Here is a 27,026-nt window from a genome sequence, read left to right on the forward strand (position 1 = left end):
TACAAAGTGAGTTCCAAGAGAGCTAGGGCTTCTGTACAGCTCAAAAACAAAAACAACAGCTGAAATGCTGTAAAATTTCTTAAGAACTGGAGAAATGACTCAGCAGTTAAGAGCACTTTTTCTTGCAGAAGAGCTGGGTTAGTTCCCAGCACCTATTGTGTGTGACTCTAGTTCCAGGGACCTAATATCCACTTGTAGTCTCCTTGAGAGCTGAGATGCAAGTGATGCACAACATTGCAAGCAAGGCATTCATACACATTAAATATTTCTAATTCCTTTCTTCAAATTATCTATCTATCTATCTATCAGACATCAGGCCAAGTAGGCTAAGTCTACATTCTGTTGGCTAACGAACCTAATATTCAAGTCAGAGAAATACATCACTAGATTCATGAAATATTAACAATCAATTTTCATAAAAAAAAATAAGCAGCATTTTGTTTTTCCCTTTTACTCATTAAAATCCACAAATATAGCTCCAATTCCAGGTATATGTGGCTGGCTTACCTGTTACTATTGTCTTTTTCTTCCTCATTTTTGAACAGTTGAGAAGCTGAATCCACCTTAAAGCCTAGAAAATTTATTGGGGGGGGAGGGGGGTACTCCCACTGCCAGGCTAGCTTCTGCCTATTGCTAACACTCTGTAATAGCTGAAGACCTGCAGCCAGTGTCCTTTCTTTTCAATCTCTCGCCCCCACCTCTGTTTTTCAACACATGGTCTCACAATGGCTGATGTGTATCTCACTATGTAAATCAGGCAAGCTTCAAACTCAGATCTAGCTCTCTGTTTCCCTAATGCTAATATTAGACCCAGATCTTTCTCTTTTTAAATGTGTGTGTACAGCCTACACAAGGGCACTGCACATGTTCCTGGTATTCATGAAGGTGAAAAGAGCCTGAGTCCCCTGGCGCTAGAGATACAGATGGCTGTATGTCAACATGTGGCTTCTGAAAACTAAACCCAGGTCCTCTAAGAGAGGCAAACGCTTTTAACCATGAGCCATCTCTCCAGCCCCCACAGTTTCCTTTCCTTCAAGAAATTCAAGAGAAAGAAAGAATAGTCAGATCCATTTCAAAGGGGCCAAACTCAATGGTGGGATGGATGGATGGATGGATGGATGGATGGATGGATGGATGGATGGATGGAGAAAATTCACTAAAGAGGTATCAGTGAGGTCTGTTAAAATAACATAAAAAGATGATATTTTGGGTTTACCTACTTGAAAACATTAATAGCTGGGCAAGGTATGAAACCCTGAAATATGCCAAGAAATTTTCTTGCCAATTATCAATTCTTCCATTAGAGAAGAGAAACACTATGCCAGCCAAAATAAGTCTCTTCAAGAGAAACTTTAATCCCATGGTGAGACCCAAGATCAAATGGGCTGCTGCAAGTCACTCTCAAGAGGTTTGGGACATATCAGCCAAAGATCCCATTCCTTCCAACTGACCACACAATCCTGGCCTCAAGACAGGAAAACCATGAAAGCCACAGTTCTCCCCCTATAACAGCTCCCAAACCAGCAGCACAGGATGCCAGTTCACAAGCCCCAGATCTGTCCTGATCATTTCCAAAGTTATCCTTCATGACAACAGTTGATACAACATGCTCATAGTACTATACAAACACAGCAACTGCTGGGGTCTGCAAACTAGAGGTGGTATGGAAGAAGCAAGTTTATTTTGTAAATAAGACCATCAACCCAATTTTTTTTTTCAACAAAATCACTCTCATAAGACACAAACTGTATCAAACCCAACAGCAAATGCAAGAAGCAATACTCACAGATTCCATGGCAAAAAATCAATGTTGCTCAGGACTAGGTATGAACTCCAGCAGGGCAATATGTTCTGAAAGGAGACAGAAAGAGCAAATTAAGTCTAGTACAGTTCTAGGGTCTCTCTACCTGGACCAACTATAATATAACAAATAAGATGTTACTGAGGTACAGCTTTAGCTGGTCTGGGGTTGTAAAGGGCTCACACCTGATGGTCTGCTTTATAGCAAGTGTTACTCTCAACACTAAAAAGCAAGATCCAGCCAGGAGATGGTGGCACAGGTCTTTAATCTCAGCACTCAGGAGGTAGAGGCAGGTAGATCTCTGTGAGTTTGAGGACAGCCTGGTCTACAACAGCTAGTTCCAGGACAGGCTCCAAAACTACAAGGGGGGGTGGGGAGTGGGGAGCAAGGTTCAACAGGAAAAGGTGAGGGAAAGACCAGCTATGATTATCTGATAGCCTAGATTAGTTTGTTATCCTTCTCTCCCCTAGGCAAGGAATCAGAACTGGGCTATCACAAACTTCAATAATAGGCTAAGATGGAGTTTAACAGAAATCCAAGCAATGTAATCACCAAACCTTTATCAAAGTCTTGCCTTTTTGTGTCCTCTATGAATTCTTATTAAAACCTCTACAGTAAAACATACCCTTACCTCCTTCCTTGAGCATTCCCCCTCTCCCTCCACTGCCCCTTGTCATTGTCCCCATCAACCCTCTCTCAGAGGTCCAGTACAGAATATTCCTGGTCATTCACTGATTAACTATCAGCCAGCATAGAAAACCCCATTGCCTTCACTCAAGCTTCACATCCGACATCTATTTCCATACTCATTATCTAGAGAGGGATCCATTTCAAAGACATAGAATGTAATTCAAAAGCCAGGTACTTCGGAGAGGGAGCCAAGAATCAAGAGTTCAAGGTCATCTTTGGCTACTTTAGGCAAGCTCAAGATTCAAGTGAACACGAGGCCCTTCCTTGGAAATATCTCAGAAATGGTGACTCCAGGAATTGGAATAATGGTTCAGGTGTTAAGAGAACTGGTTCCTCTTCCAGGAGCTGAGATTGATCCTTAGCACCCACATGATAGTTTACTGTCTAGTTCCATGGAATCTGACACCTTCTTCTGGCCTATGTAGGCACCAGGCATGCACATGGTGCATAGACATACATGAAGGTACAATATCCATATAGAAAGAGGGCGGGAAGGGAGACAAGTCCAGCAACTTACTGAAGTCAGTGTTCTTCCCAACACAATTTGGGGGTAGGGGGACCTTGAATGCCTAAATATCTTATATGGGATCAAAATTGTGGCTGGGGTGTTTTGGGATGTGGATGTAGATGTGTTATCTATAAGATAAACTTAAGGTGGTATGCCAAGTGGCTCAGCAAAGCTGCTCACAGGGCAAATTCTTCTGGAAGAAGTTACAGGGAAGCCCATACCCATCAGTGCCTAGCTCGTTCCACACAGAAGAGACATTCCTTCTACATTTTAAAAAAAAATATTAATATTTGATGTACATGAATGATTTTCCTTCATTATATGTGTGTGCACCATGTACATGGCTCAGTGCTTCTGAAGACCAGAAGTATCCAATTCCTTGGAACTGGAGGTCTAAATGGTGTGATCCAATCATTATGTGGGGTGCAAAGAACAGCAAACATTCTTAACTCCTGAGTCATTTATTAGCCCCAATTTCAATTTAATAACTATTGAAATAAAAAACATATGTATCGGCATTACTGACTCTCAAAAATCTTAATAATGAGCAAAAGAACAGGTCTCAAAGGAATGTACTGAATACAACCATCCTTAGGAATCTGTAAGAGATTGATTTGAGGATCTCACAGTTGAGACACCAAACTTGGAACGAATGTTCCTGTCCCTTATATAAAATAAGCTAGGAGCAGCCTTCTTCAAACACTTAAAACATTTCTCTGACTATCACATAAACAACTGTTTTATGATATTGTTTAGGCTACCATGACAAGAAACGCGTTGTATGTGTGTAATTTTTCTTCTGAGTATTTTCAATCCGGTGGGTTAATTACAAAGACTATAAATTCCAGACAATGGAATTTATAAGGTGAGCCCATCTCCTTGCTCTTGGATTTTCTAGTTTTCCAGGCTTTGAGAATTTCTGCTTTTTATTAGCTAAAAAATAAATAAATCTGTGGAAGTAGTGGGCTACCTATAGCTGTGTCTTTCAAATCCACGTGAAACTTACTATGTTGAACTTACTTTGTATATTAAAAAAGAAGCAAAATATTTTGAAAATTCAAAACAAGGGTTCCTGTGGTATGTGGGAATAAAGCCCAGAACCCTCACAGCACTGACACAGCAAAGAGTTGGTGGGCCTAAGTATGCACACACCCATCACAGTAGTCTCAGCAGCTGAGTGAATAACACCTGGTGCCCTTTTCGCCCACCTGATAACCAGAGGGAGGGAGGGAAAGGGGACAACCTAAAGCAACAATCTACTGATCCTTTCACACCTAATTCCATTTTGTAATCGAGCTAAAATACTTTATTACTATAATTTACAACAAGGACTAATTAAAGGGACAAAGAATTTTTCATTCAGCAAACGCTTTTATGTCAAAATGTATTAAGGTAAATTCAAAGGCTAATATCAAAGACAGTGAATAATACTGTATCCAACCTTGAATTCACTTTAAAAACAGATGACAGCCCTCTCTGAGAAGTGGGTGGAGGAGTAGGAGGGGAAAGGAAGAAAGACAGAACTGTGGTTGGTATGTAAAATGAATAAAAAATAAAGACAATTTCTTAACACACACACACACAAAAGATGACAGAGAGCTTAAGGCTTTCTGTATATAAGAAACCAAGTAAAGTAGGTAAGCACTGTAACCATGTGCTGTGAGGAGAATGAGACTACCAATACAATTATTTTAAAGGTAATTTCAAATTTAAGAAGTGTTACACATAAAGGTATAGGAAAATAGTGAGGTAACTTTCATTTCCATTTAGTGCTTTAAAAAAAAGATTATACTAAAGCACCGTGAAAAATTATGTACCAAAAATCACATAATCTCCTTGAAATCTGCAGGGGGGGGGCCGCATACACAAGAAAACATACAAAACTCATCTGCCAGAACATGAAGTAGGATCAAGACCCTGTGCTCTTTGGATTGGAGAGGGAGGGGGAGAGGAGGAGGAGGAGGGGGAGAAGGGTGGGAGGAGGGGGAGGGAAATGGGAGGCTGGGAGGAGGCGGAAACTTTTTTTCTTTTCCTTTTCTCAATAAAAATTTAAAAAAATAAAATTAAATAACCTAGTCAACAAAACAAACAAACATATAAAAACAACCACAAAAAAAAAAAAAACTCATCTGCCCATAAACCATGATCCCATTCAACTCCAAACACATCAGAAATGCTGAATCAGTACAACATCAAAGTCCCAAAGCAGGAGAAGCTCTGAGAACAAGCATAGTGTCCTCAAGCAGAATCCCCAACTCGCACTCCCTAACACAAAATAAAGTCCCAGCACGGTTTCCCTACACGAAGATGCTCTATGTGCATGTGGTAAAGATAACATGAGCTTTATTAGTCTGTCCTTAAAACTCTCTATAGGGCTTTATAAAGCTACTGAATAAAACATTAAGGCTATCAAAAAAAAGCTGGTGCTACTCTTCAAGAAGATGCAGGTCCAAATCCTACCACCACGTGGTGGCTCACAAACTATCTTAACACCAGTTCTAGAAGGGGATGACACTCCCTTCTAGAGATCGAAGGCATGGGGTGTATGGTACAATACATAAATGCAGGTAAATACCTATACACATTAAAAAGCTTTTCAACTTTAATTTAAAAAAAAAGATACTCATGTGAGTAAAGGAGCGTCCAGTTGGCACATGCCCTGTTTTAATGAGAAGTATCGAGTATGTCATATAATTTTTCAATTGCCCTATAAAAGCAATGATAGAGCAATACAGATTGTAAGTTAAATGTCTATACCAGGAACTCAGTAAACAAGATCATCTACTGCTAGAATTCTGAAATAAACTCGGGGTATCTTCATGTTTATTAAACTTGGGCCACTGACATTTGGGACAGGGTGTCCACACTAAACCATTTTGAGCCACTTGTCTGGCCTCACCTCCAGGATATTCTAGAAGACCTATCACATTCTCACAGCCAAAGCTGTGACCAGCCAATGGCACTATCTGTCATCTGAGGAAAGAAGGCCCAAAATGGGCGCTAGGTAAGGGTTTGGTCTTCATCAAGGAGCAGAATGCAGGTCTCACAAGTCTCACAGGTCTCTAATGAAGGCAATTTTTGTTTGGAGACAGAATTTCTCCATGTATCTTTGGACCCTGTCCTGAAACTGGTTCTGTAAACCAGACTGGCCTCGAACTCACAGAGATCCATCTGCCTCTGCTGGGATTAAAGGTGTGTGCCACCAGAACCTGGCTATTATGGGATATCTTTAGCAGGTTCCATTATTTCTAAAAAACACGTTAACTCTGAAATATCTGAAATAAACACTGATGAAATATACTAAGATAGGAAAAAGCTAAACAAGGAGTAGAGGCAGGAAGATTAGGAAGTCAAGGAGAACCTCAGAAACATGGTGAGGTGCAGTGGCGTTAAATATAAATTAATGCCTCCAATATAACCTCAGTCTCTCTACAAAGAGCTTGTTAAAGTAAAATATAGGCATTTAGGCATTACTTTGCTGTGTTGGAAAGTTGCAGAGTTCTTGGACATAAGACCACAGGCAAACGAGTTTCCTTCCCTTCCAGACAACACTAGGGCCACAACACTATATGACTGTCAACTTGCACTGTGTCGTGTCTAGGCCTAACACTGGCCTCCTTCCAGAGAAGCAAGACAGTTCTCAATCTATTCTCTCCCCTTCTCTGCTGGAAAAGAATGCATAGTTATTTGCTGTTGGTTTTAGGATGGGGTATTATTCCTATGATTTAGAATTAAAGAAAGCAGAAAAGTAAAAGAAGGAAACTCCTTACCTACCTTTCAGTCACTAAAAAGAAAAAAAAGAGGAAGAAAAAACAAGAAGAACTAGTGCTTTGACACAATTCTTTGTGCCTCTAAGCAGGAGAAAATACAAACTCAAAAGACCACAGGGTGTGACCTAACCCAGCTGCCCACCCCCCTCCTGCCCTAAGTAGCACATAAACTCTGGATCTCCCACTACTACCTTCCCATTCTTGCTAAACCACAGTTGTGAAAGTGAAATCCAGAAAGGGAAACTGCAGGTTAGAGACTGGGAAATACCTGAAAACAAACTCAAGCTTAAGAAAGTGACTCAACACACAGGCTATGAGAACACCCCAAAAACCACACAGGGAAAAGCCTTGGAAAGGCAAAGCTACAGCACAACCTAGACCCCACAAGGTCTGAAGCCGCACCATTTCAATGAGGAAATGGACTACAAACTCCTTCCCTAGTGACTCTTCAGGCTCAAAGAAGGAGCAATAGGAAATTTCACCATCTTTCAGACATTTCATCCACCTTCCTGAAATTCCAACAATAAATAGACATATAAACCCAACTTTTTGAAGACCTAGATGAGGAAGAGATAACCATTATCAAGAGCTCTTACCAAATCCACAGAATTCCACAACAGCATACTTAACAGAGCTTCACCTTGGTTCTTTCGCACCAAACCTCAAGGTGAAGCCTAGTTTATTCATGTGGCAATGCAGGCAAAGGAGCCTGGCAAGAAGTGTGTCAGTCACGAAAGTGGAGACCTCAGAAAGTGGAGCTAACAGTTCCATCTTTCTTCAGAGCCAGGTCTGCAACTCTGAACTCCCTCCTGAACTAACTACATCAAAGTCCAACTAGAGACACTGTCAATCATTTTCACTCAATTTACCTAACCTCCTCATGATTACAACACACAGAGGGCATAATTAGTCTATCCGACTTATTATTTTTCCTGAACTTCCTACCCTCCCTGCATTAGAAGCACCTGTCTTTGCAATCGTACAAACCAGAAACCAGCTGTTGTTTCTTACTATCAAAAGTGAGCTTGTAAATCCTGCCAACTTCAATTCCAAAAGGGTGTGTGAGTGTGTGTGTGTGTGCGCGCGCGTGTGTGTGTGTGTGTGTGTGTGTGTGTGTGTGTGTGTGTGGAATCTTCCTACTTCTACTGCCACTATCCTATTTTGTAACCCACAGTATTTATCAATATTTAATAAACTACATTATCATAACTTAATTAGTCCCACTTCCGATCATACACCACGTCAACTTATTTCCCCACACTGCTAACAAGGGAATCTACCATACTGACATACCTCTCACATCTACACATTAGTCTTGCCTACAAATAAATCACTAGACTAACGAGGAATATATTATAATATTTTGTTCTACAAATTTCAAGCCCACAACAAAAAGAGTACATTACATTATGATGGACTATGTATAGACCTGGGAAAACAATGTCATGATGGCATTCCCTATAAATCCCAGACTGTGGCAGGAAGATGCAGAATGTAATATCAGCCTACACTGTTTATGAACCAGAGGAAGAGTCAAAGAGACAAGATGGAAGAAGTGAAGAAGATCTAAGCACATCTGTCTACAATATGAAAATGCCACAATAAAATGGGTTTTGTAAAAGTTATTTTCTAAAACTAACATACACTAATAATATTTTTTAAAATATCACAACAGGACTGGTCATAGTGGGTGAATGTATTTTATCACAGCACTCAGGATGCAGAAGTGGTGGGTCTCTGAAATCAAGGCCAGCCTGGCCTGCACATCCAGCTCCAGGGCAGACAGGACTACCAAAAAAAAAAAAAAAAAGACCTTATCTAAAAACAAAACTAAACAAACACAAAGGGCTCTTTTCTACTCTGTTCAAAATCAAATCTAAGTCTTCACTTAGCTTAAAAAGATCGTTCATATTTTTTTAATTCTCTAAACGGATATGTAGCATTTCATATTTTTACCTTATATCACCCAGACAGGAGCACTGCTCAACAGCCCACACACTCCTATTATGTAACCACCTCCAACACTCCAGCTATCTCATGGACGTTGCTGTTGATCACCACAACTAACCTCAGAGCTGTCTCAGAGGTGGGACATTATTAACTCGTCCAGATGACACACATGTCAGAACAAGGAAATACAAGTGTCAAAGGACTGCAAAGAATATGGTCAGCTGATATTAACAAGTAAACATATAAAACCAATTATGTAAACATTACCATGGAAATTACAATCCCTATCCTCAGTGCCTCAGCACTTTGTCGTTTTGATCCATTCAATTTATATGCTTTGAGACATAAAAGTTCAACTGATGAAGATAACTTACTCACAGAATTAAGAAAAGAAGAAGCCCTCCAAACCATATCTTAGTAGCCTTTAAAGAAAGGCTCTGATGCCAGAGCACTGGTTCTGGGAGGGCTGCAATCTGCCTTCCTCTTACATGCATGACCTAGCACATGACATACTTAACACTTCCCAACAGCCAACCTCTCTAACCATGATAGATTTTAAAATGCTCCCCTCCTCCCATGCATTCAAAATATATTACTTCAAAATAGAAATACATATTGATCACTAGTCCCAATTCAAGCAAAACCAAACTCGAGTTAAAAGCCTTTCTACCAGGTGTGGTGGCGCATATCTTTAATGCCAGCACTTGAGAAGCACAGAGGAAGGTGAATCTCTGAGTTTGAAATCATACCAACCTATACAGTGAGTTCTAGACCAGCAAGGACTACAAAGTTAAACCTTATATCAATAATTTAAAAATAAAAATAAAGAGACTTCCTAAGGGAACAATGTAAAAATGAGAACAGAACCACTGCCTCCACCCCACAACCTGTCATTTGATTTGACAAAAGCCATAGTTTAGCCAGGTGGTGGTGGCAGTGGTGCAAACCTTTAATCCCAGCTCTCCGCAGAGACAGGTGAATCTTTATGAATTCGAGGCCAGCCTGGTTTATAAGAGCTAGTACCAGGACAGCCAGGGCTGTTACAAAGAAAAAACCCTGTCTTCCTATCTATGGTAGACTAGTAACATTTGGGTTTTTTTTTTTCCTTTGAACAGACACACATGAGAGAATGAACTTGGTGCATCATCTAGATATAATTCAGGACCCACTATAAATAGAAAGAGACAAGGAGCTCCACAGAATACGCACTTATCTACTTCCAGAGTCTCTTCACCATAACTTCCCAGAGCATGGCTCCTAGCAACTTCACCTCCTGAAGACACTGCTTTTTTCTATCCGTGGGACTGGTGACTGTAAAGTTAGTTCTCACCTCCCCTGACCCCACTCTTCACAAATAAATCTAATAAATAAACACCTACGTAGCTCTTCCTTCACCCTCTTCCAATATATACTTGTGTAATAATCACCTAGGAGAAATTGGAGAGGACTAGTCTGAAAAACAGCTTTTAAAATGCAAAGATCCACTAGTAAGTCATTCCAGTCAGAGTAAGCATTGCAGTGAGTCCCCTGCTTCACTCCTATGACAGATTCCCAAGGATGTGGTAAACATAGTACTGTTTCTTATCAAAGTGACCAACAGTACTTTCATACATATTTCAAAATAGATGTCTCCTCCAACCCAAACTTGCTATGTGGAATGAAATTAAGATGACCTGTGGCAACACCAGACTCATACAGGACGACTCAGATTTCAAACTTGCATCAAAACTTATTAATCAAGAGTAGTGGCTCCTGTCTATAATCCCTGTACTCAGAAGGCTAGGGGAGAATAACCTAAAGGTCTAGGCAAGACCGAGCTACAAAGTGAGATCTTTTCTCAAACAAACAAAAATCCTTTCGCTAGTAGACTAATAGTTCATGAGCATCAAATGACAACAGCAGTAAAGAACAAGGTGGAGATCCTGGGAGCTGAGTAGACTTGAATAAAGAATGTATGCTATCTTGTAAGATTGAATAATTGAGTAAAACCAACGTTGCCCAAAACTGTTAGGCAAGACAAGGTGAAGCAGAGATCCATGCAAGTGTGGTTACCCAGCAGATGTGGTAATGAATCTTAATGACATGCAGCCTGAAATATACCAATCAACACATACCCACTTTCTCGGGTCAGCTCAAGGAATAATGTCCAATGTGGGTGGCTAGAACAGCAAGCACTAAGTGATAAGCCCATCTCTGTGGACCAAATTGTCTGTCTTAAAACTTCAACTTCTTTGATTCAATATGCTGGCAATGCTCTTCATCTCTAGAATGCCACAGATTTCCAGAAGGACAGTTAGTATTGGTATAGTGACTGCCTTGGAAGATGACACCATGAGCAGAAGGTTTTGTGCCGATTCACACATCCTCACAGCCATTCTGGTATCCCCAGCAAAAAGACAGGTTCTTCATCCTGAATGTGAAGCAAAAACTTCTTGTTGCATGCAGCATAAGACAAGGTTCTCTTTAGTAGACAAAACTCAAAGAAATAAAAACAAAAACGGCACCAACTTCCTAAAAAGTACCACATAAGAGATTACAAGAGCTACTACAGTATGAAGACAGAGCAAAATGCAGTGAGTCTAGAAAGCTGAAGAGAAAGGATTCGGATTCAAAATGTGTATGCACTACGAGTTTAACCTTTCTAGACAGCCTCTGTTTTCAGCTGTTTACTTATATATAAAGTAAGAAATAACTTTCTGGGCATAGGAAAAGGCTAAGCAGGTAAAGCTCTTATTGTGCAAGAAGAAAAAGGACCTTTTTGTTATTGTTTTTGTTTTTGTTGTTCTTTAGTTTTCGAGACAGGGTTCTCTCTATAACAACCCTAGCTGTCCTGGAACTAGGTCTTCTAGACCAAGCTAGCCTCTAACTCACAGAGATCCACCTGCCTCTCTCTGTCTCCCGAGTACGGGAATTAAAGGTGTGAACCAGCTCCGTCCAGATGCACCTTCAGTTTTATGTGACTCAAATGTCATCATGAATCCCAGCTTCTAGTGACTACACAATCAGTACACTTCACATTGTGATGTATTTAATTTCCATACAGATCAATGCTGGGTCTGTGGAACCTCCAACACTCCTAGTATTCTCATAATTATAGACAAGAATATTCTCATAGATAGACAGAAAAGCTCCCAAGATACAAACATAAATACATATTAAGTCCATTGTATTTCTATATACCAGTGACAATCAACATATCTACTAAATTCAGGCAAATAACAATAGTGTCCAAGGACAGACAGGCTAAACCAACTACTGGAACATAGAATAATCTTACACACAGATGTGGAAGGGACTTGAAGTAGGCCAGCAAGTAGACAACACCCTACTGAATAGATAAGGTTAGGACAAATGGTGTCTACATAAACAAGCAATGAGCAATTACAAAAAGAATTTAAAAAAAAAAAAATCTCGGAATTTGTTTTCTAATTGAGAAAAGGTTTTTTCTCTCCAAACATGCCTTGCCTATGCATGGTGTCACCCCACCACAGGAATCAATACTTACAGAAGATTTGCTAGATCAAGCAGTGTATACAGATGTTGGAAGATGAAGAGGCTAACTCTGGACCTCCAGGAAAACCAGAAGATACCAAGAATCTTTGACCTAACCTTTGTGGATCGCTGAGCCCAGACTTTCTTTGAGGGATGGAGGGTGGTTTCAGGAATAGAAAAGGATCACCACTTCTCATCTATAGAGTACAGCTGGGCCTTAAATATCAGGACAATTTCCTGCTAAATCATGTCCCACAAATGAGGCTTTTATCAACTAGGCCCAAGGACTATGCAGAATCTAAAAGATTGGCCATATTGAAAAATTGAAGGTTTATTTTTCTAGGCTAAAGTGTGTGAGTACAGCACATGAGGCCAAGTTCAAACACCAGCCCAGTACTGTAAGTAATAGAAGAATGAATTTCCAAATAAAATAAATTAAAAAAGAGAAAACAAAGAATGAATTTCTTAAAGCCAGGTGTGGTCGTGTATGTCTTTAGTTCCCAACACTAGGGAGGCCAAAGCAAGTGGATCTCTGAATACCAGGACAGCCAGGTCTGCAACAGAGGACACAGAGAAACTTGTCTCAAATAACAAACACAAACAAGAATCACTTTCTACCTTTGTGTGACTTTTTTGACAGGTAGTGTGTGTGTGTGTAAGAGAGAGAGAGAGAGAGACTGACTAATAATTAAAAGATTAAATACAAATGATTAAAAACAAGAACAAGGGAAAAAACAAACTTTACAAAGGCCTAAGAAGTCATTTTATGATCTTGATTTGAGAACAAATTTTTCTTCCTTTTGTGGGGGAAAGGGTGTCTGGGGGTGGGAAGGGGGTGGAGGGCGGGATCTCACTCTGTAGACAAGGCTTGCCCTCAAATTCAGTGATCCACCCACCTCTGCCTCCCAAGTGCTGGGATTAAAATCAAGCACCACCACCAAGGCATGAAAAACTTTAAGGCACGATGGTTTATGACCCACAATCTAAAAGACTGTGCAGAGAACCTAGGTAATCTCTTCTAAATAAAGGATCCAATCACCAGCTATCAAAGTTAACTGCTTCCTGCACTCTACCCCCGTAGGAATTAAAGATTTACTTTGGTTCACAGCTTTAAGAGGGTTATAGTCCACCACAGCAGGAAGACATAGCAGCTCTGCTCAGTGAAGGATAAGAGCAATGTGTCAGAGGTTGTTCGTTCCAGGAAGCAGAGTCAAACCATTTTTCCTATTTATCTCAAAGGTGATTTGCACATGGAAAATTATGATTATCACAGTGTTTGATACATGGTGTTCAAAAATCAAGTATAAGACGAGCACAAATATCATACACCTGTCATCTGAGCACTCAGGAGAAGAGGCAGGAGGACTAAATGTTCCGGGTTAGCCAAGGCTATCTATCAACTTTGAGGTGATGACAGGGACCCTTTAAAAGTAATCATATGTACATTCATAATAAAGTTTTTTCTTTTCCTCCTAACACCATGAAAGTTTGTTAATAAACAGAAAAGTTCTGGTGGGAGATACAGACTTAGTTTGGAATAGGCAGTCCACATAAAACAATCAGCAAACGATGAAAGTGAGGATATCTGAAATACACGGCCACAGAGACCATAATGATGAAACGCATATCTTGAGTCCCAGTCACAAGACTGAGCAAAACCACACCACAAGCAAGAAACAGCACACACAAACAACACTAAAGCTGTTCTAGACCGATCTCTACAATTCTCAAAATCATTGAGAATGTTTCCATCCCAAATTGCCATGCATAATTCCAGCTAAAAGCTTAACTCAACAGAGACGAGGCTGTTAGAATCCAGACCAATACACACCACAGGATGAACAGTTTCACCACCACTGCCCTACACAAACAAAAGTGAAAATATCTTGGGGACCAGGCTAAAGTCAAACAGACAAAGAAACACAGAGTAGAGTATGACATTTTAGGATTATGTCTAAAACACAGAATCCATAATCAGATCATATCCTTTTACTATCTGGAACTATCCGGAAGTTAAGAAGACAATGGGATGAGTCATATCAATGGGCTTCCTCCAAAGGAAACCACTGTGCAGTTATTAAACAAACATTTAAATATATATTAGTATAAAGTGAATGTTACCATTGTACCAGAGACAAGTTAACAGTACAACTTTAAAAACAAAAAAATACTGCCACACAATTATGTGGAAAAAAGTAAAGCCACAGAAGTCCAACTCCAGCAATCTATGGCCAGGACACTGGTTAGCTTGTAGAAGCGATTCGGGCCCCACACAGCAGGCCTAACTCACCTTCCTGTCAGAGCAAAAGAAAATCCAGAGAGTATCCATGAAAGGTCTGTGTGTGCCTGCACGCCTGTGCTAAAAAACATGGAGCAGGGCTGGAGAGATGGCTCAGTGGTTAAGAGCATTGCCTGTTCTTCCAAAGGTCCTGAGTTCAAATCCCAGCAACCACATGGTGGCTCACAACCATCTGTAATGAGGTCTGGTGCCCTCTTCTGGCCTGCAGACAGAATATTGTATACATAATAAATAAATAAATAAATAAATAAATAAATAAATAAATAAATAAATAAACAAATAAATATTTAAAAAACATGGAGTATAATTTTTTTTTTAAAAAAAGTACAGTTTCCTGTGCTGTAATTCTCTGGCGTAAAGTCCTAAGATACTTATAATTATTTCATTTTGCTCTGAAGGAGCTACAGAATATCTCAAAGCAGACTTTATTACAGAGATCACACACACCTTGAAAACAGGAGCTGGTCTCAAACTAATAATCCTCAGTCTCCAAAGTACTAGACATGAGTGACCGCAACCAACTCACACATACTTGTTTTAAGATCTCATAAAAACAGCACACACCTTTAATCCCAGCACTGAGGAGGCAGAACCTGGTGGATCTGAGTTCGAGGTCAACCTGGTCTATAAAGAGAGTTCCAAGACAGACAGTGCTGTTACACAGAGGAACCCTGTCTTGAACCACCATCACCCCTCACCCAAAAAAAGATCTTGAAAATACAATAGAATATATTCTACCACCCAATAATTAATGCAATATCATTTAGAAAGTATTTCAAATATACAAACCTGATTCTAAGAAAATTAAATGAACCTATTTTCAAACAAGGTAGAAAGGTGAATATGGACACTGAAAGTATCCTCGTAACTTCCACATGGCACTCACACAACTATAACTATGGATCACCAATATAAGAAGGGTTAGACAGGTCTGACATCACACGGAATTTAACTGACAATATAAACAGCATGAGTTGTGAAAAAACAGATCTGCTAAAGAAACAAGCAGAGGCAGCAGCATAGCAAGTTGCCAATGTCTCTCTAGAGTCAGGCAAAGTGGCAATCCAAAGATGTTGGTGCCTTGAAAAAGATCCCAATTAATGTCTACGTTTTCTCACCAAGTATTCAATTCCAATAGTCTAGCTATATTCTGAGAACTCTATAAGCATAACTAAAAAGTGTTTGGATGTGAGGGAGGGGCAGAAAAGTCTACAGTGTTTCTAGTACCACATCAAAAAGCTATGGCTGGATGAAGACACCAGTAGTTCAGTTCAGCAGCTCCAAAATGAGCAAGGTTCAACCCTGAGAAAGTTCCTAGGCAACTGCAAACTTGAAACATTTTGTCTACAAAATGCCCAAGTTGACCCTCTGATGACTGGAGGGTCTTCAAGCAAAAATCCCTTCAGACTCCTTTTTTGCAGTCTATCTTTCAGGGGTTTCTTATACCACTTTCATGAACCAGTGAATATCCAAGAACACTAAAGGTGAAGCCTGTACAAAGCTTCCTATAACTTGTTCCATGGTATAAAATATACTTCTCAGTCTTTAACATCTATCTACCTCTGAATTTTCATGAATTTCTGACTCACAAGGTTTCAACTATTTATATACATTGGCTGATACACACAATAAAAGAACATACAATTTTTTGTTTTTTTTTTTTAAAAAAGGACTGACAGGAGATCCTTTCACAATTTCTTCCAAAACCTGATCCTGAGAAAATTTTTCTGTATCCAGTTTTCTCCAGACATAGCTTCTGTCTGTCACTGTCTCAATACTTGTAAATTTTAAGCCAAAACAATTTATTTTTCACAAACTAGACTGTGTAGTGCAGAAATTATTTTACACATCCAAGATTCATTTTCAAAGAAGTGGAAGAGAAGATGGAGAGATGGTTAAGAGCTCTTCTAAGGACCTGGGTTCGATTTTCAGTACCCACAAAACAGGTTGCAAACATATCTAACTTCAGCTCCAGGGAAACTGACATCTTCTCCTGCACTCCCTACAGGCAACAGGCACACGTGTAGTGCACACATACACGCAAGCAAAATACTTATGAACAAAAATTCATTTAAAGAATAAAAAAAAGCTGTAAAAGGCTTATAAAGGAAGCCTTGTCCCACAAAAGACAGCTACCAGTTTAACCCTCTTCTACCCAGCATCCATCTGCCAGGAACTGCAGGGGATTAGAAACTATCATAGTAAGGCTCTGGAGCTTCCTTGGCAGAAAGGAAGTCTGCACAATGCAACGTCCTCCAACCCTGCAAGCAAACTGCAATTCCAACCCTTATAGCAAGGCCAGAACTGCTCCTCCCCTGGTTGTGCAGCTAAGAATAAATGTTTCTCTACAATACTGTTTCTGCCTCCTCCATTGCAAACATAAGTACAAATGCTTCCTTTAAACAGGAAAAAATTTTAAGTGAAATATTTCTAATTAAACTTGCTCAGAATCAGTACAAAGAGATACACATGCTTAAGAGTACCCAGTGCCCTCCAATCAATCAGCACCCAGAAACAAAGGGTCCCTAGTCCTCAGAAAAACCACTACTTCCTCCACATAGGCCCAAGTATCACTTCACACCTGCCTGTCTGTGATACATGAGGGGGAAAAAAAAACTGTTTTTTCAAGACAGGGTTTCTCTGGCTGTCTTAGTACTGACTCTTTTAGACAAGGCTACCCTCAAACTCAGAGATACACCTGCCTCTGCCTCTCTAATGCTGGGATTAAAAATTACATACACTAACGCTGCCCGGCACATGGAAAATTCTTTAAGTAATGCTTTAAAATTCTTTAACCAGGCCGGGCAGTGGTGGCGCACGCCTTTAATCCCAGCACTCGGGAGGCAGAGGCAGGCGGATCTCTGTGAGTTCGAGACCAGCCTGGTCTACAAGAGCTAGTTCCACGACAGGCTTCAAAACCACAGAGAAACCCTGTCTCGGAAAAAAAAAAAAAAAAAAAAAAAATTCTTTAACCAAACTTGTTCAGCCATTTCAGCCAACTTTGCAGGCAATAAACACAGGAAACATTTTTCAGATAAAATACACAAGCAGATGAATTAAATAGGCAAAAGTCTAAGATAACAAGCTACTTTAGAAAGCATGTTTGTATGGGAGGGATGGAGTAAAAAACAAACAGCTACAGAGTAATATCACTGTGAGATCAGAGGCTGGTCCCAGAGTATATTTATTATCAAGGTAACTGTGCAAACTGGAAGTACAGCTCAAGAGTCAAATGCTTGCCTATCACATTCAAAGACCCTGGGTTCAATTCCAAGTGCACGCGTGGGGGTGGGTGTTGTAGTTAATTTTCATTGTTATCATGACTACATTTAGAATACCACGGAAACACTTGGTGTACTTCCAGAAAAATTTAACCTGAGGGAAGACCCACCCTGAATATGGGAAGCAGCATACACTATGCATTTGGGGCCCTGAATGAACAAAAGGAAAGAAAGATGAATGAACATCAGCATTCACTCCTCTCTGCTCCTGAACTGTGAAGTCGATGTGATCAGCTGCCTCACAAGCTGTGTGTACCTCCCTTCTTAAACCATGAGCCAAAACAGACTCTTCCTCCCTAAACTGCAATAGTACAGAAACAAGGTACCACATCTGGTCGAGAGGGTCACTCAAGCTAAGCACCAAGCACGTGGCTTCTAGGGTGCTCAAACTCACCATGGTTAGAAAAGAGTTGGTAATAACTCAGTTCTTTTGTCCCGGAATACGGCTATATAATTTTTGTGCTTTTATACAACAATACCCAAGCAGTTAAGTGCTGATCTACAATTTTTCAATTACAAGCAGAATAAATAAAATTCTATATTGAAAGCTTCCACATTAAAAAAAACAATGAACAAAAGATTTTATCACTGAAGCAAGCAGGCTTCCATGTTTACACGGCTGCTCCCTGATTGAATGCTTTCAAGAGACTGAAAACACTGAAAGTGGTTGCTCACCTATTTCTTTTCTGAGAAGAGATGAGAACAATTCAATTTCTTTCTTTGAGTTCTATAAGGTGCCATTTAAATTATTTGGGGGAAGGGATAAATGGTGAGGTTAGCTATCTGTATTATTAGCAGCTTGTTAAGCAATGAGGCTTGGACCTTGGCCCCTGGACTTCACCAAACCCATTCAGAAGACCAACAATTGCCATATGTTCCCACTATATTTCTTCTCCAACAGCAAGGAATGTACAATTATCCTAAACCATTTTAGGGCTGGTCAATATGCAGAGCTACCTCTGGAACTTCTAACAAACAGAAATTGGCTGTTAAATTTCTGTTTCTGGGAGTACATTAGGGAGCCTGACCTCAGACAACTAACCACTACAGAAAGTGACAACCAGACTGAGGATGTAGCTCAGTCAGTACAACATTTACCTCAAATGAAACACGGGTCATGTGGTTTCTGTTCCATTTCTTGCCCACACAAGAAATACCTGCTTCAAGGTTAAATCCTAAAGGAATCCTTCCAAATATTTAGAAAACATCAACTGACATGAATTCAGTTCCAATAACATAACTCAAATGAACCAACGCTAGCATGAATAACAATGACTAAATCCAGTCAAATACAGAAATGAAAACATTAACATTGTCTGTTCATAAGACATAACAATCTACCCAGCATGGATACAACTTTAATCTCAGCACTCAGGGGACAAAGACAAGTGGATTCTGTGATTCTAAAACCAATTTGGTCTATATGGCAAGTTCTAAATCAGCCAAGGTGTAGCACTTTGATTAAGAATGGCCCCCATGGGGGCTGGAGAGATGGCTCAGTGGTTAAGAGCATTGCCTGATCTTCCAAAGGTTCTGAGTTCAATTCCCAGCAACCACATGGTGGCTCACAACCATCTGTAATGAGATTTGGTGCCCTCTTCTGACCTGCAGGACATACAGACAGAATATTGTAAAATAAATAAATAAATATCTTTTAAAAAAAAAAAAAGAATGGCCCCCATATGCTGGGCAGTGGTAGCACACACCTTTAAACCCAGCACTCAGGAGGCAGAGGCAGGCAGATCTCTATGAGTTTGAGTTCAAGGACAGCAAGGACTACAAAGAAAAACCCTCTCTCAAAAAAAAAAAAAAAACACAAAACAAGCAGGCCCCATAGGCTCGTATATTTTAATACTTCATTGAGTAGTCAACAGTGAGTGACACTATTTAGGATTAGGAGGTGCAGCTTTGTTGGGATGGGTATGGATGGCCTTGTTGGACAATGTTCCACTGGAAGTGGGCTTTGAAGTTTCAGAAGCCCAAGCCAAGCTCAGTCTTTCTCCTGCGCCCATGTATAAGTGTTTGCTTTTCATCAACACAGCACTGGTGCAAAAGGAGAAAGGAAGGAGGAAATCTTACATAAACTCTACCTTCTAAATAATAGGTACAACGCTACCTTCTAAATAATGTTCACGTGAACAATATTAAAGTCAGGCATGTAAATGCACACACATTTATGTAACATTTAAACTCAAAGCTAAGTTATTTACGAAGATTTATGCAAATCAAGAAATAATTTTGGAAGCAGGCACGAGTACCACTTAGAAGACTAGGAGGCCTCTGCCTTCCTTTGATCACACAGCAAAACTACATATCCCAGACCTAAGGTACCACCTGTCTATCCCTCATTTGTCTATCACCATCTTATTTAAGTCTCATTAGCAGTTATTAATCCACATAACTAATTCTTTGCTACTGTACAATGAAAAGGAAAACCAATGAAAATGGATGTAGTAATGATGAAAACACAGCAAAAAGGGAGCTAGTAAAAACAAATCTCTTAACTTTTATTATTTTTAAATATATACATTTACATTACACATGTTATCGCATACAGGTTATTAGGCGTAGATACATTAACTTATTCCTGTACATTACATGTACACAAATTTATTAAATGTGTACAAATTTACATATATAAGCCTCATTCATTATACTCACATGTATGTTTACATATTACCCATATACATACAAGCACACCTTTCATAGTCTTCTACAGTTAGTTTTACGTTTACATCACTGCAGAGTGATATATACCTCTGATCCTCAGTAGTAAACTTATGGGCTTATCTAGTCATGACATTGAAATAGAGGGCAAGTGACATGTTCTACAACAGACAGGCAGAGTTAGGGGCCTATTTTTTAAAAGTTAATAACCATTTATCTTGTAGAGAAATAACTTTCTATACTGCTGAAGTTCAGGGAGAAATCTTCTCAACCCAATGATAGATAGGAAAAAGTAATACTAAGCACGAGGAAGAAAACAGAATTGAAAAATGCAAAGAGTGACTAAAACCTACAACAAGAGAATTAAACTTATTATCTGTCATGATGTGACATTTTCATTAAAACTTCCATTCAAAAACGAAAGAGGCCAGCAAGATGGTTCAGTTGGTAAAACTCCGATGACCTGACTGAGCCCCTGAGCCCAGAACTCTGATGTATTGGCTCCCTTCTGTGATCCTTCTGTGTCACTCCTACTTGAAGATGAGAGGTGGAACTAATTATCAGAAGCCTGGACGCTCACCCAGCCCATTCATAGAAATAACGAAATTTGTCTTAACATGTTAGAAGAATCAACCTAAGAATTGACAGTTGTCCTCTGATCTCTACACAAAGCAGAGCACTCGTGTCCCTTGCAGAATGCAAGCCTGTACTCACGCACACAAATAAATAAAGTATAAACAAATCTTCAAAGAGAAGAGGGTGGAAGAACAGCACGGCTGACAAAAGTGGCTGGGATATGAGCCTAAACCCCTGAACCCACAATGGTGGAAGTAGAAAATCAACTCCTCTGACCCTCACATGTTTGAGTGCATATACAAACACTAATAATAATAAATACATTTTAATTCAAATAAAAAAGCAAGGCTGGAAAAATGGCTGAGGCAGTAATAAGTGCATTCCATACAGGCATGAATTTCTCAATTCAACTCCCTCATTAGCCTAGTGGTCTTCAGTAAACGACCTGGTCTCAGAAACTAAAGACGGAAATCTCTAACTTCCACATATACACACATGTCCAGAATAAACATACACATACACCACAAACACATCAAGTTTTTTTTTTCCAAAGCAAAAGTTGAAAGCATTTATCACTGGAGTGTACTTCAAAATATTCAAGAAAAAGGCTTGCAAGAAGGCTAACCAGGTAAAGGTGCTTGCTACCAAGTCTGATGACCCAGAAATCACATGGAAGGATCAAACCAATTCCCTAAAGTTGTGACCTCTGTACAAAGAGCATGACACAAATCTATCCCTAAGAAAAATAAAAATTAGTAAATGTAATAAAAATATAACTTAAAGGAGACTTTAAAGGAAGTTGTCAACCAGCAGAAAAATGAAAGCAGGCTGAAATCTGGACATACAAAAGGAAATAGAGAACACAAAAAAATGGCAACAATTCAGCTTTACTACCATTTTATCACCAAGCTACATTAACTACTATATAGTTATATATACCATAAAATTTTAGGTTACATAAGTTCTTCAAGTCTAGGCTTTAAAATAAATTAATTTAGGCCAGCCGGTGGTAGAGCACGCCTTTAATCCCAGCACTTGGGAGGCAGAGGTAGGCGGGTCTCTGAGTTTGAGGCCAGTCTGATCTATAGTGTAAGTTCCAGGATTGGCTCCATAGCTACTGAGAAACCTTGTCTCGAAAATCCAAAGTTAATTTAGCAAGGTGTGGTGGTGTGCACATTCAATTACAGCACTCAGGAGGCAGAGGCAGGCAGATCTGAGTTCAAACAAACAAATGAGTTAACACAGGTAACCAGATTTATTGGCAAATACCTTTAATCACAGCAGAGACAGACAGGCAGGTCTCTGAGTTTGAGATCAGCCTTGTCTACAGTGAGATGGAGGAGGGACACACAAATACATCAATTTCTTTCTTTTTGATTCAACAACTCCAAAAAAAAGTTATTAGACTGTTCTTAAAATTATAAATATGAATTTACATAACTTTAACAGAAGCTTATCTTTTACACTCTTACCAGTTCCAAGGTTCTCTTTCATGGACTAGAGCTATAACCTAACTAGGGCCAGGCGAGGTAGCGCACACCTAGAGGTGTGCTTCCCAACCCTTGGGAGGCAGAGACAGAAGGATCTGTGTGAGTTCCAGGACAGCCAGGGCTATTAAAGCCCTGCCTCGAAAAACCAAAAACCTAGCATTCCTAAGGTCCTAAGCTCACTTTCTAGCACTATCAAAGAAACAAAACAATCTTGCAAGCCTGACTAATACAGCCTGCCTGTGATCTCATCTACTGAAGAGGCTCAATAAGAACAATTCTAAGTTTGAACAACTTGGACAATCTTCAAGTGCAAGTCTCTCAAAGTCATAAAGTAGGTATGGTGTAGCAGACGTGGCTGTCACAAGTTCCCTAACTAGCCAGCACTGGTTCAATTAGCCTCCATCTCAATGTACTTACTAATTCTGAGAACAGTTTTATTTCTACGTGACTTTGGGCTAACTTTAATACACATCGGGATAATTACTATGTCTCATGCTCCCATAGCTTTCCACTTAAAGAAAAATAACTTTCTTCTATACAGATCGAGACTCTAAGGTGAATATGCTCCCTATTCAGCTGCAATTTTGTTTACAAGCCAGAAAAGGGAGGAACGATAGCCCTCTTACCAAGCATACGTCAGAAGTAACAGAAAAATCATTTTTTAAAAAGACTCTGTATGTGAGAGTGTGTGTGTGTCTATAGGTGGAAACAAGATGACAGTAGAAGCCAGTAGCTGACCAGAATCAGGAGGCCCCTAAATGACAAAATGTGAATATCACAAGGACAACTAACACAAATTTGCAGAAACTGTACCCCAAACTAAATTTGAAAGAGGAGAGCACCGGCTGAGGTGCACTCAAGTAGGTAGGATATGTTGAAGAGGCAGGGAAATCACAGGTTTTAAGGCCAGTCTAAGTTCCAGGATAGCCAGGGCCACACAGTGAGACCTTGTTCTGAAAAGAATAGAAAAGCAAAGTCACAACTGTCAAAGCTACCAGAAAGTTTTAGGGACAAATGCTCAGTGAATCTAGGTCATTCCAGTTTCACCAATATGACAAGGGTCTGGAATCTTGGGGGGGTGGGGGGGGATGTCAGTCAGTCTACTGTCTAAGAAGAGATTTACAACTTTATCTTAAGCAAAAACAAAAACTTTTTTTTTTTAACAAAAACATTTTGTAAGGCTGGAGAGATGGCTCAGTAATTAAGAGCACTGGCTGTTCTTCCAAAGGTCCTGAATTCAACTCCCAGCCGCTGCACGGCAGCTCACAACTGCTTGTAACTCCAATTCCACACCTTCTTCTGGCATCTAAGGGCACCCGACATGCATGTGGCACACATATATACCTGATGTGGGAGTGTCATATATCAATCTGTTGATTTCATTGGTTAAGTTATAATAAACCAACTGCTTGGCCTCAGCTTGGAACATAGATGGGAGGAGTAAACAGAATAGAATTCTGGGCGGAAGAGGAAGTGAGGTCAGACTCTGCTCTGCTTCCGGAGAGACCGGACAGCTCTGCTGGAGCAGAGACGCCATGCTCAGCTCTCCCAGGCAGCTGCAACCCACGATGGAATTAGGCTAGAATCTTCCCGGTAAGCGCACCTTGGGGTGCTTACACACATAATTAGAAATGGGCTAGTCCAGGTGAGAGAATTAGCCTGTAAGGGCTAGAGGTCATGGGCCAAGCAGTAATTAAATGAATACAGTTTGTGTGTTGTTATTTCAGGCATAAGCTAGCCAAGCGGCCGGGGTGTTGGGGACGCAGCCCTGCCGCTCCTATTCCAACATATACCTGTGATCAAAACACCATACAGATTTAAGAAATTTTAAATTAATAAAATATTTTGTTGCCAGGCATGGTGGCTCATGCCTTTATTCAGAAGGTGGTCTGTGAGGTTAGTCTAGGCACAGAGCAAGTTCCAGGACAGCCAGAACTACACAGAAAACCCTGACTTGGGGGAAAAAAAAATGTGATTCGTGGCAAGTAAAAAAAGCTACATTAACACCCCCCCCCTTCTTCTGTAGCCCATGCTGGTCTCAAATTCAGTATGTAAATGAGAGTGCTCTAGGACTTCTGATCCTCCTGTGGGTTTCCAAGGACTAGGATTACAGGTGCACACTACCACACCATTTATGTGATGGTGGAGATCAAACTCAGGATTCATACATGATAGACAGTCACACTCCAACTACTAAGCCTTATTCCCAACTCCAAAATTGTAATTTCAGTGTCAACAAATTGACTAACAGGTACGAAACTCATTTACCAATCTGTGCTCATTTCCTGCAACAAGAGCAGAGATCTAAACAACTCACAGTTTTCTTTGCAGAAAACTTGAGACTGGGAAAGAGGGAAAAACTCTAAGAAAAATAACATTTCATACAGATAGAAAAGTCTGAGTTTCCATAAAACCCTAAAAAGTTTATCGATAAATGATGATGAATCAAACTAGTATGAATTCTCTCATTTCAACACCAAATGCCACATGATATAGAACATGTCAATAAGCATGTGTTAATGACAAGACAGTAGATCTATGACTACTCAGAACACCTCCTGTCCACACAAGTCCTGGGCCTGTTTCCAACCAAGAGGACCTCTGTCCTAACCTGTACACAAAACCTGCTCTGCTAGTACTACACCACGGAGAGGAGAGGAGGGGAGGGGAGGGGAGGGGAGGGGAGGGGAGGGGAGGGGAAAGAGGAAAAGAAAGAGGAAAGGAAAAAGGAAAGGAAAAAGGAAAGGAAAGAAAAGAGAAAGAACCCTCTTCTCAATGTCTGGTGAACACATGACTCAGACCCAATACATCAGATCTTCCAAGGAAAGACGACTCTTCAATAGCCATTATTCACTGTTTGAAATACCAATGTGGCAATCACAAAAGGGACCAAGAGAGTTAAGTACACAATACATTCACATAAATTCAGTGGGATAAAAGGAAAGGGGCAACAAGAGCCAGGTGTGGCACTTCTAATCTCAGCATCTAGGAGACTTCCAGGCCAGCTTCCACTGCACATGAATTCCAGACCATAGAATGCTATACAAAATGAGACCCTGCCTTTAGGGAAAAAAATTTTTAAAACTCAGGCTGGGCATGGTGGTACACACATTTATTCCCAGCACTAGAAGGCAGAGGCAGGCTAATCTGAGTTCAAGGCCAGCCTGGTCTACAAAGTGAGTTCCAGGACAGCCAAAGCTACAGTGAAACACTGTTTAAAGGAAAAAAGAAAATCGAAACTAACAAACAAACAAAAAAGAAACCCACTCTGGTCATAGCTATTCAACTTTTAAAGTCCTATCTTCCCAGGAACAACTGCCCTCCACTTTGTAATCATATCCGATTTTTGGCAACACCTACATTTCAAGGAAGAAAAACACACAGTAAAATTAGAACCAAAACATTTGATAAGATTATTGAAAACTCACAGAATTGCAATTCCAACTACTTCCATCAAACCAGACACACACTAATTTATCCAATAAAAATTTCAAAATAGCCCACTAGTTTTGTTACCCTCTTTTTTTTTACTTTTATAATAAATACTTTTAAAGTACCAAGTACTTGATACTTTCTTTTTTAACTTTAAGGATTTAGTTTTATGAACTGGACAGATGGCTCTGTGGTTAAAGGCACTGGCTGCTGTTCTACCAGAGGATCCTGGTTTTATTCCCAACAACCACATGGTAGCTCACAACCACCTGTAACTCCAATCCCAGGGAATCCTCTTTTAGCCTCCCTGGGCATCAAGCACAGAAGTATACAGACATACATGCGAACAAAACCCTCATACTTAAAAGATCAATAAATCATTTTAAATTTATGTTTACTACTTTAATTATTCATAGGTGTATCTCCATGTGACTACGTAACACAACAAATGAGGTGCCCAAAGAGGCCAGTGACATCCAATGCCCAGAGCTGGAGTTTGTCTGCTGTAAGCCAACTGAAGTGAGTGGGTGCTAGGAACCAACTAGGGACATCTAGAGGGACAGCAAGTGTTTTTGAGTCATCCGCCAGCCTCCAATTTTTTGTTTGTTTGGTTGGTTGGTTTGGTTTTTCGAGACAGGATTTCTCTGTAGCTTTAGAGTGTGCCCTGGAACTTGCTCTATAGACCAAGCTGGCCTCAAACTCAGAGATTTGCCTGCCTCTGCCTCCCAAGTGCTATAAAGGTGTATGTCACCATCAACTGGCTTCTTTTGGGTTTTTCGAGACAGGGTTTCTCTGTGTAGTCCTGGCTGCCCTGGAACTCTGTAAACCAAATCTGCCTGCCTCTGTTTTCCTGAGTGCTGGGATTAAAAGAATAACCACCCCACCCCTGCCAGGCAACTTCTACTTCCTAAGATGCGCTCCAGCGTGCTCTCTCTCAGGCAGCCACTAGAGTGCTGATTGATAGTGTTTATGTATTTCTCCCTATTTTGTTGACAGTTTTGATGTCTGGTTACTGCTAATTTTTCTCTCATCTCGTTTTTCTTTTGGTACCAGTGTTATTGAAGCTACAC

General features: G+C 40.1%; 1 protein-coding gene across 7 annotated transcripts in view; it reads right to left on the reverse strand.

The window, feature by feature from the left end:
• Ankrd11 (ankyrin repeat domain containing 11) overlaps positions 1-27,026 on the reverse strand; it is a 151,007-nt gene that overhangs the window by 94,425 nt on the left and 29,556 nt on the right. For 4 of the 7 annotated variants that reach the window (XM_050165305.1, XM_050165300.1, XM_050165306.1 and 1 more), the window contains exons 2-3: positions 14,502-14,712; positions 1,787-1,851 (exon numbers count right to left, since the gene is read on the reverse strand). The gene's annotated coding sequence lies outside the window, so the exon portion shown is untranslated. Of the gene's footprint in view, positions 1-1,786; positions 1,852-10,833; positions 10,855-14,501; positions 14,713-27,026 lie in introns of those variants that run through there. The other 3 variants (XM_050165301.1, XM_050165303.1, XM_050165302.1) reach the window with 2 other exon arrangements.

The sequence above is a fragment of the Alexandromys fortis genome, unplaced genomic scaffold, assembly GCF_014885135.2.
Source record: "Alexandromys fortis isolate MF-2015 unplaced genomic scaffold, M_Fortis_MF-2015_v1.1 scaffold_165, whole genome shotgun sequence".
In the NCBI taxonomy this organism is placed as follows: domain Eukaryota; kingdom Metazoa; phylum Chordata; class Mammalia; order Rodentia; family Cricetidae; genus Alexandromys; species Alexandromys fortis.